The sequence below is a fragment of the Camellia sinensis genome, chromosome 4 (genome assembly GCF_055761805.1).
Source record: "Camellia sinensis isolate YWXY chromosome 4, ASM5576180v1, whole genome shotgun sequence".
Taxonomy (NCBI): Eukaryota; Viridiplantae; Streptophyta; class Magnoliopsida; order Ericales; family Theaceae; genus Camellia; species Camellia sinensis.
In genome coordinates, this window is record NC_138964.1 from 87404807 (window position 1) to 87416206 (window position 11400).

At 33.1% G+C, this 11400-nt stretch overlaps 1 long non-coding RNA gene across 2 annotated transcripts in view; it reads left to right on the top strand.

The window, feature by feature from the left end:
* The window catches only part of LOC114260612 (uncharacterized), a 49550-nt gene extending 44508 nt beyond the window's left edge, over nt 1-5042 (top strand). For both annotated transcript variants that reach the window (XR_003628695.2, XR_003628696.2), the window contains 2 exons: nt 4011-4046; nt 4782-5042. This is a non-coding gene — a long non-coding RNA (uncharacterized LOC114260612). The remainder of the gene's footprint in view (nt 1-4010; nt 4047-4781) is intronic.
* The last annotated feature ends 6358 nt before the right edge of the window (nt 5043-11400 follow it).

Here is an 11400-nt window from a genome sequence, read left to right on the forward strand (position 1 = left end):
ATAAATCAAAATAGATAATGAAAAACATATCTTTACTATACTATTATTCATAATGATGGGCTTCTGGTAACAGTTGGGCGATGCCCTCGTCTTGATCTACAAACACAATTACATAACACATTCATCATCTCATATTTGCTTTTGTACTCTCCCTCTATGCATTACATTACTTTTTATGGAATTTCACATGTCTTATACATCCCCAAAGGGTCTAAATGTAGTCAGAAACATGTTTAGAAAGTCAAAAGAAATAGATGAAATTTCCCTTTGATTGTCGCATGTGCGGAAGTCCTCACCATATGTGCGGAAAGTACCGCATGTGTAGGCTCGCACGTGCTTTTATTTTAGAATCTGATGCCGACCCTGTGTTCTGCATGTGTGGGGCTCCTAGCCGCACGTGCGGTTCTGGATATTTTTGCCCAGTCCGAAAATACGTCAAGGTGTAATCTTTCCTACCCAATTGTCAAGCCCAAATTCATACAAAACCAACTCAAAAACATGATAACCCAACAGTATTCAAATGAAATCTCCTCTCAAACACATCAATTTTTGCCTCAAGTTCAAAATCAATATCTCATCTTTCATAATCTTAAAAGTTCCAAAACATAACCCACAAATACACTTGATCCTTGCATAAATCTTGTTGTATGGACGATCTAGAGTTCATTTCATATATTATTCACAAGATTGAACTCCAATCATACAAAATCAAAGGACTCAAGTTCTAATTTCTTAAATTTGGCTCAATTAAATACAGAACACAAAACCCTAACCCAAATGGGTTTCAAATCTTCAAATCTCTTTATGACTTCATGAAATTGATGAATTAATCATAAGGGTTCAAGATAGATTTCCATACCTTAGTTCAAATCCTTACTTTTCCCTTAAATCTCTTCAAGTCCTTTTTCTTCAATTTTGTCTTTAAATTCCATGGATGTCTCTCTCTCTCTCTCTCTCTCTCTCTCTCTTGGTTCTTCTCCAGAACCATCTGCTTCTCAAAATATCTTTCTCTCCTCTCTTCTTTATGTTGAGCCAAGCAAGGCTCATACACATATATACATATATATAAAATATAATATTTAATATAATCAATTTAATTCATTATAAATTAGATTTTTACAAAACTTCTTACTAGGCTCTATAAATCATGCTAATCATAACTATGTGTTCAGTTTCGGTTTATCGTGCCTCTAAGGCTTTCAATTTTCAGTCCAAAGGTCATAATTTCAATAGATTTTCTTATAACAGACAGATACAACTTTAAATCCTTATAATTCCCATCCTTAGACATGCAATTCCACAACAACCACATAATTACACTAATCATGATTAATCACAAGTCCCACATAATTTAATTAACCTAATTTGACTTCCATTAGAGCCCAATTAATGATATTTAAATTATCAGTCTAAATCAGAATTTTTAATCAAACTCCCAAAAGACTCCAAATATCAAATTAAGCTTATTTCTATCATCACTTGTGCTTTCTCACATCAGTAAGGCCCTCAATTTCAGGCCAAACTCAAGGTCTCTGTCAATAAATTACATACTCAAATTGAATACCTCAAAAATAAATTGAATTCACAATAATCTTAATTTCCACTCCTCATAACATAATTAACTCCAATTCAGACCCAATTAATCAAATCTCAATTTTGCAAATCTGAATCGAATATTTAATTGAACCCCCATATGGCCCGATACTCAAAATTAAAATAATTCAACTCAATAATTAGTCTTTCTTGAGCCAATTAGTCTTTTAATTTCTAATTCCAAGTAAATCTTCAATAAAATTGTATACAAATTAGTCTCCATAATTTTCATAATCCCCAAATTAAATCAAAATAGTAGGCAATTAAAATTCACATCTTCGTCATTAATTAAATATAAAGTATTACACGATGGGATTGTTACACAAATGGTAAGGAAGTTACTTGATAATAGAAATGGAATAAGACAAAGTTCGTGAATTATATGCAATACAAGTGGCATAAGTTTGAAGGACCAAACTTTCTAAAGGGGGAGAGAATGTGATAACCCCATCGTGTAATACTTTATATTTAATTAATGACGGAGATTTGAATTTCAATTGCCTACTATTTTGATTGAATTTGGGAATTTTGAAAATTATGGAGACTGATTTGTATACGATTCTATTGAAGATTTATTTTGGAATTAGAAATTGAAAACCTAATTGGCTCAAGAAAGAATAATTGGTGAATTGAATTATTACAATTTTGAGTATCGGACCATATGGGAGTTTAATTAAATATTCGACAGATTTGTAAAATTGAGATTTGATTAATTGGGTTTGAATTGAAGTTAATTATGTTATGAGAAGTGGGAATTAAGATTATTGCAAATTAAATTTATTTATGAGGTATTTAATTTGAGTATGTAATTTATTGACGGAGACCTTGAGTTTGACTTGAAATTGAAGGCCTTACTGATGTGAGAAATCAAAATTGCTGATGGAAATAAACTTAATTTGATATTTGGAGCCTTTCGGGAATTTGATTAAAAAATATGATTCAGACTGATAAATTTAAATATATTTAGTTGTGCTCTAATGGAAGTCAAATTAGGTTAATTAAATTATGTGGGAATTGTGATTAGTCATGATTAGTTTAATTATGTCGTTGTTGTGGAATTACATGTCTAAGGATGTGAATTATAAGGATTTGAAGTTATATCTGTTGATTGTAGAAAAATCTGTTGAAATTACAGCTTTAAATGGAAAATTGAGGACCTTAACAAAACTGATTAAATATTTATTATCAGCACAATTTTTAAAGCTTAGTATGAAGTTTTGTAAAAATCTGATTCAGAATGAATTAAATTGATTTTATTAAATATTATATATATAAGTATATGGGCCTTAGATGAGATAGACTCAACAAGGAAGACATTTTGGGAGAGAAAGGGTTTCGGAGAAGATAATAAGAATCGAAGGAGAGAAAAAAAGAAGGGAAAGAAGGGAGGAGAGAGGTTCAAAGAATTACATCAAAACTCAATTCTTAACAAGTCCAAGGTAAGATTCCAGATTTAATCTCTATGGAAAAGCTCCCTGTTATTCAAGATTAAGAAGAAATTAGGATTAATTTGAGTTAGAAACAAAGTTATGGAGAAGAAAATGGAAAAGAAAGGATAGGACGAAGAACAGGCTAGGTGGATTCATGCTAATTCCATGTAGGTTTTGATATTTTTGATGCATTAGAGGCTTTATCTTCATGCATCTATATGGTTTCTAAGAGTTTTGAAAGCTTGATTCATGCTTTGAAAGGGTGGAAGTGAGAATTTGAAGAGAAAAGAAATAGAACTCATGAATTCCTTAAGAAATCATATGTTTTGATCTATTTTTTATCTTGGAACAAATTATAGTTCGAGATTGATGCCTTAAAAAGGATGATGATTTCATAAAACTTTTCAAGAGTGCTATGAGCCTAAAATCATATTTTGTAACCCTGAAAGAAACGAAAAAAAATAGATAAGAAAAGTGCGAGATTTTCAGACCAAAACAGGTGTTCTGCAACAGCATTTTCTGCACATGCGAAACCCATTACTGCACGTGCAGCACTCCTGTTTCAGCCCAACTTCAAAAAGGCATATCTCCTTCATCTTGACTCTGTTTTAAGCGATTCTTGATCCCAAATTCTTGCCTCGGAAGTCTAGTTTCCAATGGTAGTGATCTCACATCGAAATTATAAGTACACAAATAGATATGCTTAAATTAGTGAAAACTGTTCATTTTCTCTTTAACTATTTCATGCCATTCCTATCTTAACTTAGTTTCCTTTCATTTCTTGCTATTTCCTTAAATCTTAAATATGTAAACATGATATTTGCACTAAAAACATATGAAATTGTTGTAGGATACCTTAGACTTTTCAATATGCACACTGAATACACAATTAAAGAATGAAAAGAAAATTTATGAACGAATAAGGAATGAATGAACTGAATAAATGAAATGTGAATTAAGATATTATAGTTGCATATGTTTTTGTAGGTTTCTCCGTCGAGGTGGCTCAACCGATAAAGCAATGTGAGTAATAGTAACGTAAAGATAAGTTCTTAGTTATCTATTTTGATTTACGAACGACATGATTTTTTGAACATTATTTTGTTCAAAATGAATGCATTTTCCAGAAATGTGATGTGGTTTATGAATGTGGAATGTGGACTGTTTGTAATATGATATGTGGGCCCAAGGATGTTCCGTTTATGCTATGATATGTTAGTCCCAAGGCCATTTCGTTCTATGTGAGAGGTGGAGACATGTCGATGTTCCATCTACTCCACGATAAGATATGATTGGACTTGAGATCGTTCTGAACAGCTGTTGACATGTGATTGGGCCTGAGATAGTTCCGTACTATGTGTGGGCCCGAGGCCGTTCTATGGACCCGAGGTCGTTCTGTAAATGTGAAGTGAATATGGGTTTTTGGAAACCATTGTATGACTCATGTTTAAAAAAAAAAAATGCTATATTTTATGAATGAATGAATGTCCCTTTTTGAAATGCATTTGTGACCCTTTGTATATAGATGTACCAAGTAACACGTAAAATGTTTTGTAATGAATTCAGATATATGTTTCATTTAAGAAAGCATGGATTTTGATACCATAAATGTTTGCTCTAAAAATGATTTAAGATATGTTTCGGAATTGTAAGACATGTTTTCCTAATGTTAAGGACATCATTCATTAACCTCTTTACTTTCTTATTACTCATTGGGCTCTAGCTCATCGTTATATATATATATATGTGTGTGTGTAGGTGAGCAATCGAAGGATCAGCATTAGAGTTTATCCCAGAGTCCGCTTCTCTGCCAAGCCACCCATGAAGTGCCTCTGTGTAGAGGCATACTCTTATTTTGCCAAGCCTAGTTTTGTTTCAAGTCTTTCATATAGTGTATGAGATATGTATAAGCTCTATCATTGTATATGTAAATATTGAAAGTGTAGTTCAATGGTTTAATTATTTCAGGTCATCATGTATGCACAGCTCAATAGATATTTAATATTTTTGTTCTACTTCCGCTTAAGGCCCCATTATTGAATAATTTTTTTTTGAAATTTTGTCATTGAGGCCTAAGTACAGGCCGGTCATGGCCTAAACCTTTAGGGGCAGGCTTGGGTCATTATAGAGTGGTATTAGAGCACGCGTTAAGATCTCACACACTTGTCCATTGACCATTAGCATGTTTAGAATACATTTAAGTTGTACGTATTTTGTAATGAAGTGACATGTGCAATTCAAAAGATGTATGTGAGCTTGTGTAATAAGTTAGGCATTGAGATTGAGAAGAAGTCCTCATGAAATTTTGATGATAAGCGGAGATCAAGATTTGTTTGTTTTTTTAGCCTAAGTATTGAGACTAAGGATTGAAAGTCATTTGACAATTTGATAATTATAAGGAAATGAGAATGTGTTTGCTTAATAAATGTTGTATTGAGGCTAAGGTTAGGAATGATTATGGAATTTTGGGGTTTTGACTAGAATAATGGTGAGTACAAGCATGTTGATTTGTGGAAACATGATAGGATAAGAGACTTAGATCTTCACTTGAAGCAATGAAAATTATATGGGTTGCATGTTAAATTAGACTATGAGAATATTTGGGAGATTGAGACATTTGATGATCAATGAAGTATGTGGAACTATAGTGATTGAGATATTTGGTGATCGATAAAGCATGTGGAATTATAGTGATTGAGAGTTAGAACATTGTTTAATATGAATAAGGTATGTTGATATGGTGAAAGACATAACGTATGAGCCGTAGAATCTTATACCTTTGTTGAATGACCTTGAAAGTCCGATTGGAATCGCGTTCAGCTGGGGTGTCATGAGAAACAAGAAGATCAAAAGAAGAAGTTAAGTATGGACTCAACAAAAGAATCAAAGAATGTGTTGGGAAGTTTCGTGGTAAGAAAGATCAATGAAAATATATTTAATTAATGCAAGAAGTGTTAATTTCTATGTATGCTCGAACGACTATTGGAAAGTTTAGAATTCTTTTGTGTGGATAATTAAAACTTAAGCTGAAATGCTAAGATAGGATAATTGAAACTTGATCTGAAATGCTAAGATAATTAGAATAGGGACACTTCGATATGTTAAGACCATTATTTCAAGTGCATAAGCTAATTGCAAGCAAATTGTTTGTATGATTTGATTGGGAGCCATTCGTTTGTCGAAATCATTTCGTTATAAACTGAATTGATCTTTGAGGCTAATATTATGTATTAAGAATTTCTTTGTTACCTGAAGGATCTATTTTAATGGAAGTGTTATACTATGGATCTGATTTAATGCCCTCCGTATAGATTCTTAGAATGTATGATAAGTAAATGTTGTTAACATGCTGAAAGAAGTTATTGTGGCTTCCGAATGTAAATGACCCTCCTATTTGATTTATAAATAAGGCATGTAAGTTGTATGGGAACGAATATTTGGACTAATGTGGCTATGGAATTTGTGAACCAAGATTTGAATTTGATATTAAGGTTATATTAGATACTTAGCCTATTTTGAAGGCTCATGGATGTCAGTAACAGAATATTTTGATTCATTGGAAACAAGGGAGTGTAATCATGAATATCATTTGAGATTGAGCTTTGATAATTTGGGGAACATGTGAATTATTTGGAGATATGTGGATAGTAAAACAAGGATATATGAGTGTTATGGACGATGTGTTTTGTGTTTTGATGCTATGAAGTTGACTTTGAGACCCATCATTGCATTGCAGAATAATTTTTGGTGACTAAACCATTTTGGGTTAATAACCAATAAATAAATGATAATGAGTTAAACTCCTATGAATCGAAAAGCAAATAGTAAAGAAGTTACTTGAGAACATAAATGGAATGAGACAAAGTTGGTGAATTATTTGCAATACAAATGGCTCAAGTTTTATGGACAAACTTTCTAAAGCGAGAGAGAGTGTGATAACCCCACTGTGTAATACTTTATATTTAATTAATGATGGAAATTTGAATTTGAATTTTCTACTATTCTAAATTAATTCGAGAATTATGAAAATTATAGAGACTGATTTGTATATGATTCTATTGAAGATTTATTTTGGAATTAGAAATTAAAAGCCTAATTGGCTCAAGAAAGAACAATTAGTGAGTTGAATTATTTTAATTTCGAGTGCCAGACCGTATGGGAGCTCAATTAAATATTTGATTCAAATTTGTAAAATTGAGATTTGATTAATTAGGTCCGAATTGGATTTAATTATGTTATGTATCACGCCCCGAATTTTAATTACTTGAAAACATTACCAAAGCCTGTAAATTTAGGTCCATATTTTTTTTATACATATACAAATATCTATTACACTTGAGTAATAGGAATACAATGGTACAAGTTCTTTCTCTCTCAATGAAAATTACAATGTCAACAATACACGCCAATCTCCTACTGTGAAGCTATAAATGAATAAAATACAATTACAGGATGCATCACATCTACAGTGAAATTACATATAAAAGACACATGGACTTCTCAACTCTTCAATCAAAGAATCCAAACTTTCTTCCTGTAAAAAGGTAAAACAACAACAGAGTGAGTACTAATGCCCCGTAGGAATCTCATAGTTCTCAATCAATAACTAGCACACAAATAGAAAAGATCATGCATGCGGGGTGATACCATATAGTAGAGTGCCGTTTTATAACTTCAAAATATCATAAGTAGAGTACCTTTTCTCAAAAACTATTTGAACACTTTTAAGAAAATCCTTCAGCCACTAAAATTCGTCCATTAACTTTAGAAAACCATAGATTCTTGTGAAACCAACATGTTTAAGAAACAACATCATTTAAAAATTATTAACGAATTCCCAAAATATTTCTCATTTCATTTCCATTTTTTTCCCTTATACTATTTCCAATCACTATAACTCCATAATGTCAAGATCCAATTTCCTTTATGTTCAAAAAGACAATCCTCATACACTCAACTCCAACTTGCCCAACAATTACCTCACATTAACGTTTGCATTACCAAATAGAATACAAGCAAGACACAAGAATATCAATCCCTTTTTAATTCAATTCCTCTATTATTTACAAAACAAAACTCATAATCTTCCATTTTAATCACAAGCAATCCATTGAGTGTATCAACACCAATCCATAATCCAATTACCATTTCATTTTCCATTCTTTCAATTAATCTCATATCAAATACCGGATCCAATCACAAGTCATCTCCATGACTCGCAGGCTTTACCGGTCACAAGCTGGAAGGAATGCCGAACCTCACGCTTTACCGGTCACAAGCCGGAAGGAACGCGGAACCTCACGCTTTACCGGTCACCATCCGGAAGGAACGCGGAACCTCAACATACCACACGCTTTACCGGGTGCTACTCCGGAAGGAAGGCGGAACCTATCTCAAGTGCCACGCTTTGCCGGCTCAAATACGGCAAGAAACGGGCCCCAAGATATCATCACAATCCATCATTACAATTACTGGACAATGCCAACACATCTTCCATTATTTCCGTAACACATTAATTCAATATACATCCACCATTTATTAAAATTACATTCACATAACAAGTACAAATATGTTCCATGACCTTCTTCATTATCCATTAAATCATTCATTGTTTTGTCACACAAAAATATAACAACACATCCATAGAGGCAAAGATTCATCTTTAAAGTGTTCATAATTCTTGGGTTCAAACTATTTCTTTACTTTTCCATATTATCATCAAGTCTTCAAATTCAATTTTTTTAAACACATTGATTATCAATTACTACCCACGGTTATCAATTAAATCTCCAACATTTAATTTTCTTTGATACAACTCTTTCATATAACATCGTCATATTTCACAATCTCCCATTTATCATTATTCATACTCATCTTAACCCAACATAGACTTAATTTCATAAATTTAATGTTGATTGAAGTATCATCCTCATTTTTCAAAATAAAACTTCATAACTAGAGTTAAATATAAAGTTGGGCTTTTAGTTTTGAGGTATACAATCACTTTCTAATTATACAATAAAATTCTTAAATCTTCAATTCATCATCTTATCACAAATTCTGTATCATCTTTCAATTTCCCCCCGGGTACCAACACAACACCACCCAACCCAACTCATCCCAAACTCAACATGACCCAACACAACACAACTCAAACTCAACACACCCAACACAACTCAACTCAACACAATTCAACATGATTCAAACACAATTCATCATAATCCAACACAATTCGGTTCAACATTATTCAACACAACTCAACATAATCAACCTTATTCAACATAGTCAACACAATTCAACATAGTTCAAGGTGAACTCTTAAACCTTTATTTCATCCTTTCACCCCAAGGCTCATGTCATCCATAATCATTTCCCCAATCTTCATTTCACATTATAGCATAATTTACAACATCCATAACAAAGGTTCAATCGCTAATTTTTAACATAATTTTCAAACACCTCCAAAATCCAATTAAACTTGTATATATATAATTTAACCTACCAATTTCATGATTCTACTTTCAATTTGGGTAAAATCATTGTTTATCGTCATGAATCAACTTAGGGTTTTCAAGAAAATCAAGAATTTCAAGAAAAATTCAAACTTCTTAAACCACTACTCTTTATTCCAATCTTCCCATTGATTAAACACCTAAGGTTCATAATCCACCTTATTAACTCAACAATTGAACCCCCAACACTTCAAACCCTAAACCCCAAAATCATGATGTACACTATATGCTCAAAAATGTGAGTTTTATATGTATATACTCAAAATACCATAAATCTATCTATTTATGGAAGTATTGAAGGAGAACTAGGACCCCTACCTCAAGAATCAAGCAAGAAAAGAAAGCTTTGAGAAGAATCCTTCACCAATCCAAATTCTATTCGGTTGAAAATGTTGATCTTCAAGCCTTTTTCATTTCTTTGTAAGAGATCTTAGCCAATCCTTAGGCAAATGGAAGGTATTTGAGGTCAAAACCCTAGGGTTTTCAGACCTAGGGTGAGAGGGATGAAGAAGGAAAAAGAAAATGCAAAGAATGAGTTAAAAATCACGTTTTTAAGCTACTAAATTCGCACAGTCCGCTCGAGCGCCGCTTTTCCCGCACGAGCGGACCTGCTTCCAGCACATATATGAAAACTTCAAATGAGTACAACTCTCTCATCGGGACTCCGTTCTTAGTCGTTCTTGTGTCCAAATCGAAGCCCCAGAAATAAGCTTTCTAACGGTTCTAGCCTCACATCCAAATACATAGTGTGAAAAATAAAAGGGCAAAAGAGTGACAGGCACCACTATACATCAATCCAATGTGAATTTAAAATTCGAGTCATCATATTATGTGGAGTGGGAATGTCACAACCCAAACCCGCCCCTAAAAGTTTGGCCCATGACCGGCCTGTACATAGGCCTCAAAACAGAATTTAGAATAATATATAATTACATAAGGGGCCATAAGCGGAAGCGATATCAATATAAGACAACATCCATTGAGCTTTGTGCATACCTGATGGTTTAATTAGATTTAAGCATTAAATACATTTCCAAATAAACATATATAATCACAGAATTTATATAGATCTAACGCACCCTTACAGAAGATTTACTAATTTATATGACTCCCAACAATAAATTAAGGCCTCCACGGGGAGACATACCCCAGGTGTCTTGGCAGACAGGCGAACCTTGGTACAACTGTAGTGTCAATCCCCGATGACTCACCTACAGAAATATACATAAAACAGAATGAGCAAAGCTCAGTGGATAATAGCACTCAAACAATTTAATGATTAAACTTGAGTTATATTATTTATAATGTATATAAGTGCAAAGGTCATATAATTACTCTTGTCTTGTAAACATTTTCAGAACGGCCTTGGCCCCAGTCTTTAAACAGAATGACTTTAAGCTCTTGAACAGAGTGGCATTAAGCCCTTAAACAGAATGGCATTAAGCCCTTAAACAGACTGGCATTAAGCCCTTGTTCATGCATGTATGAACTCAAGAGGTGTCTCGCACGGATTCTAGAGGTGACTCACACTCTAGCACTTCTGTACAGCACTTTGTTTCATACAAGAAATATAGAATGGCCTCTGGCCTAACAAATTATACAGAATGGCCATGGGCCCAGATTGGCTTTAAGCCCAGTTCACATGTGTATGGACTCAAGAGGTGTCTCGCACGGATTCTATTGCAGCACTTAGTTCCGTACAACACTTTGTTCCATACCAGAAATCAATTATATCATGTCATAGCATAAATGAAATGGATAAACAGAACAAAATAATCCCAGACTCATAGGAATACCATTCACAATAGTGCACATAAATTTTGCCCATGGTTTATCACAAGTTGACATAGTTGTCATACATATAA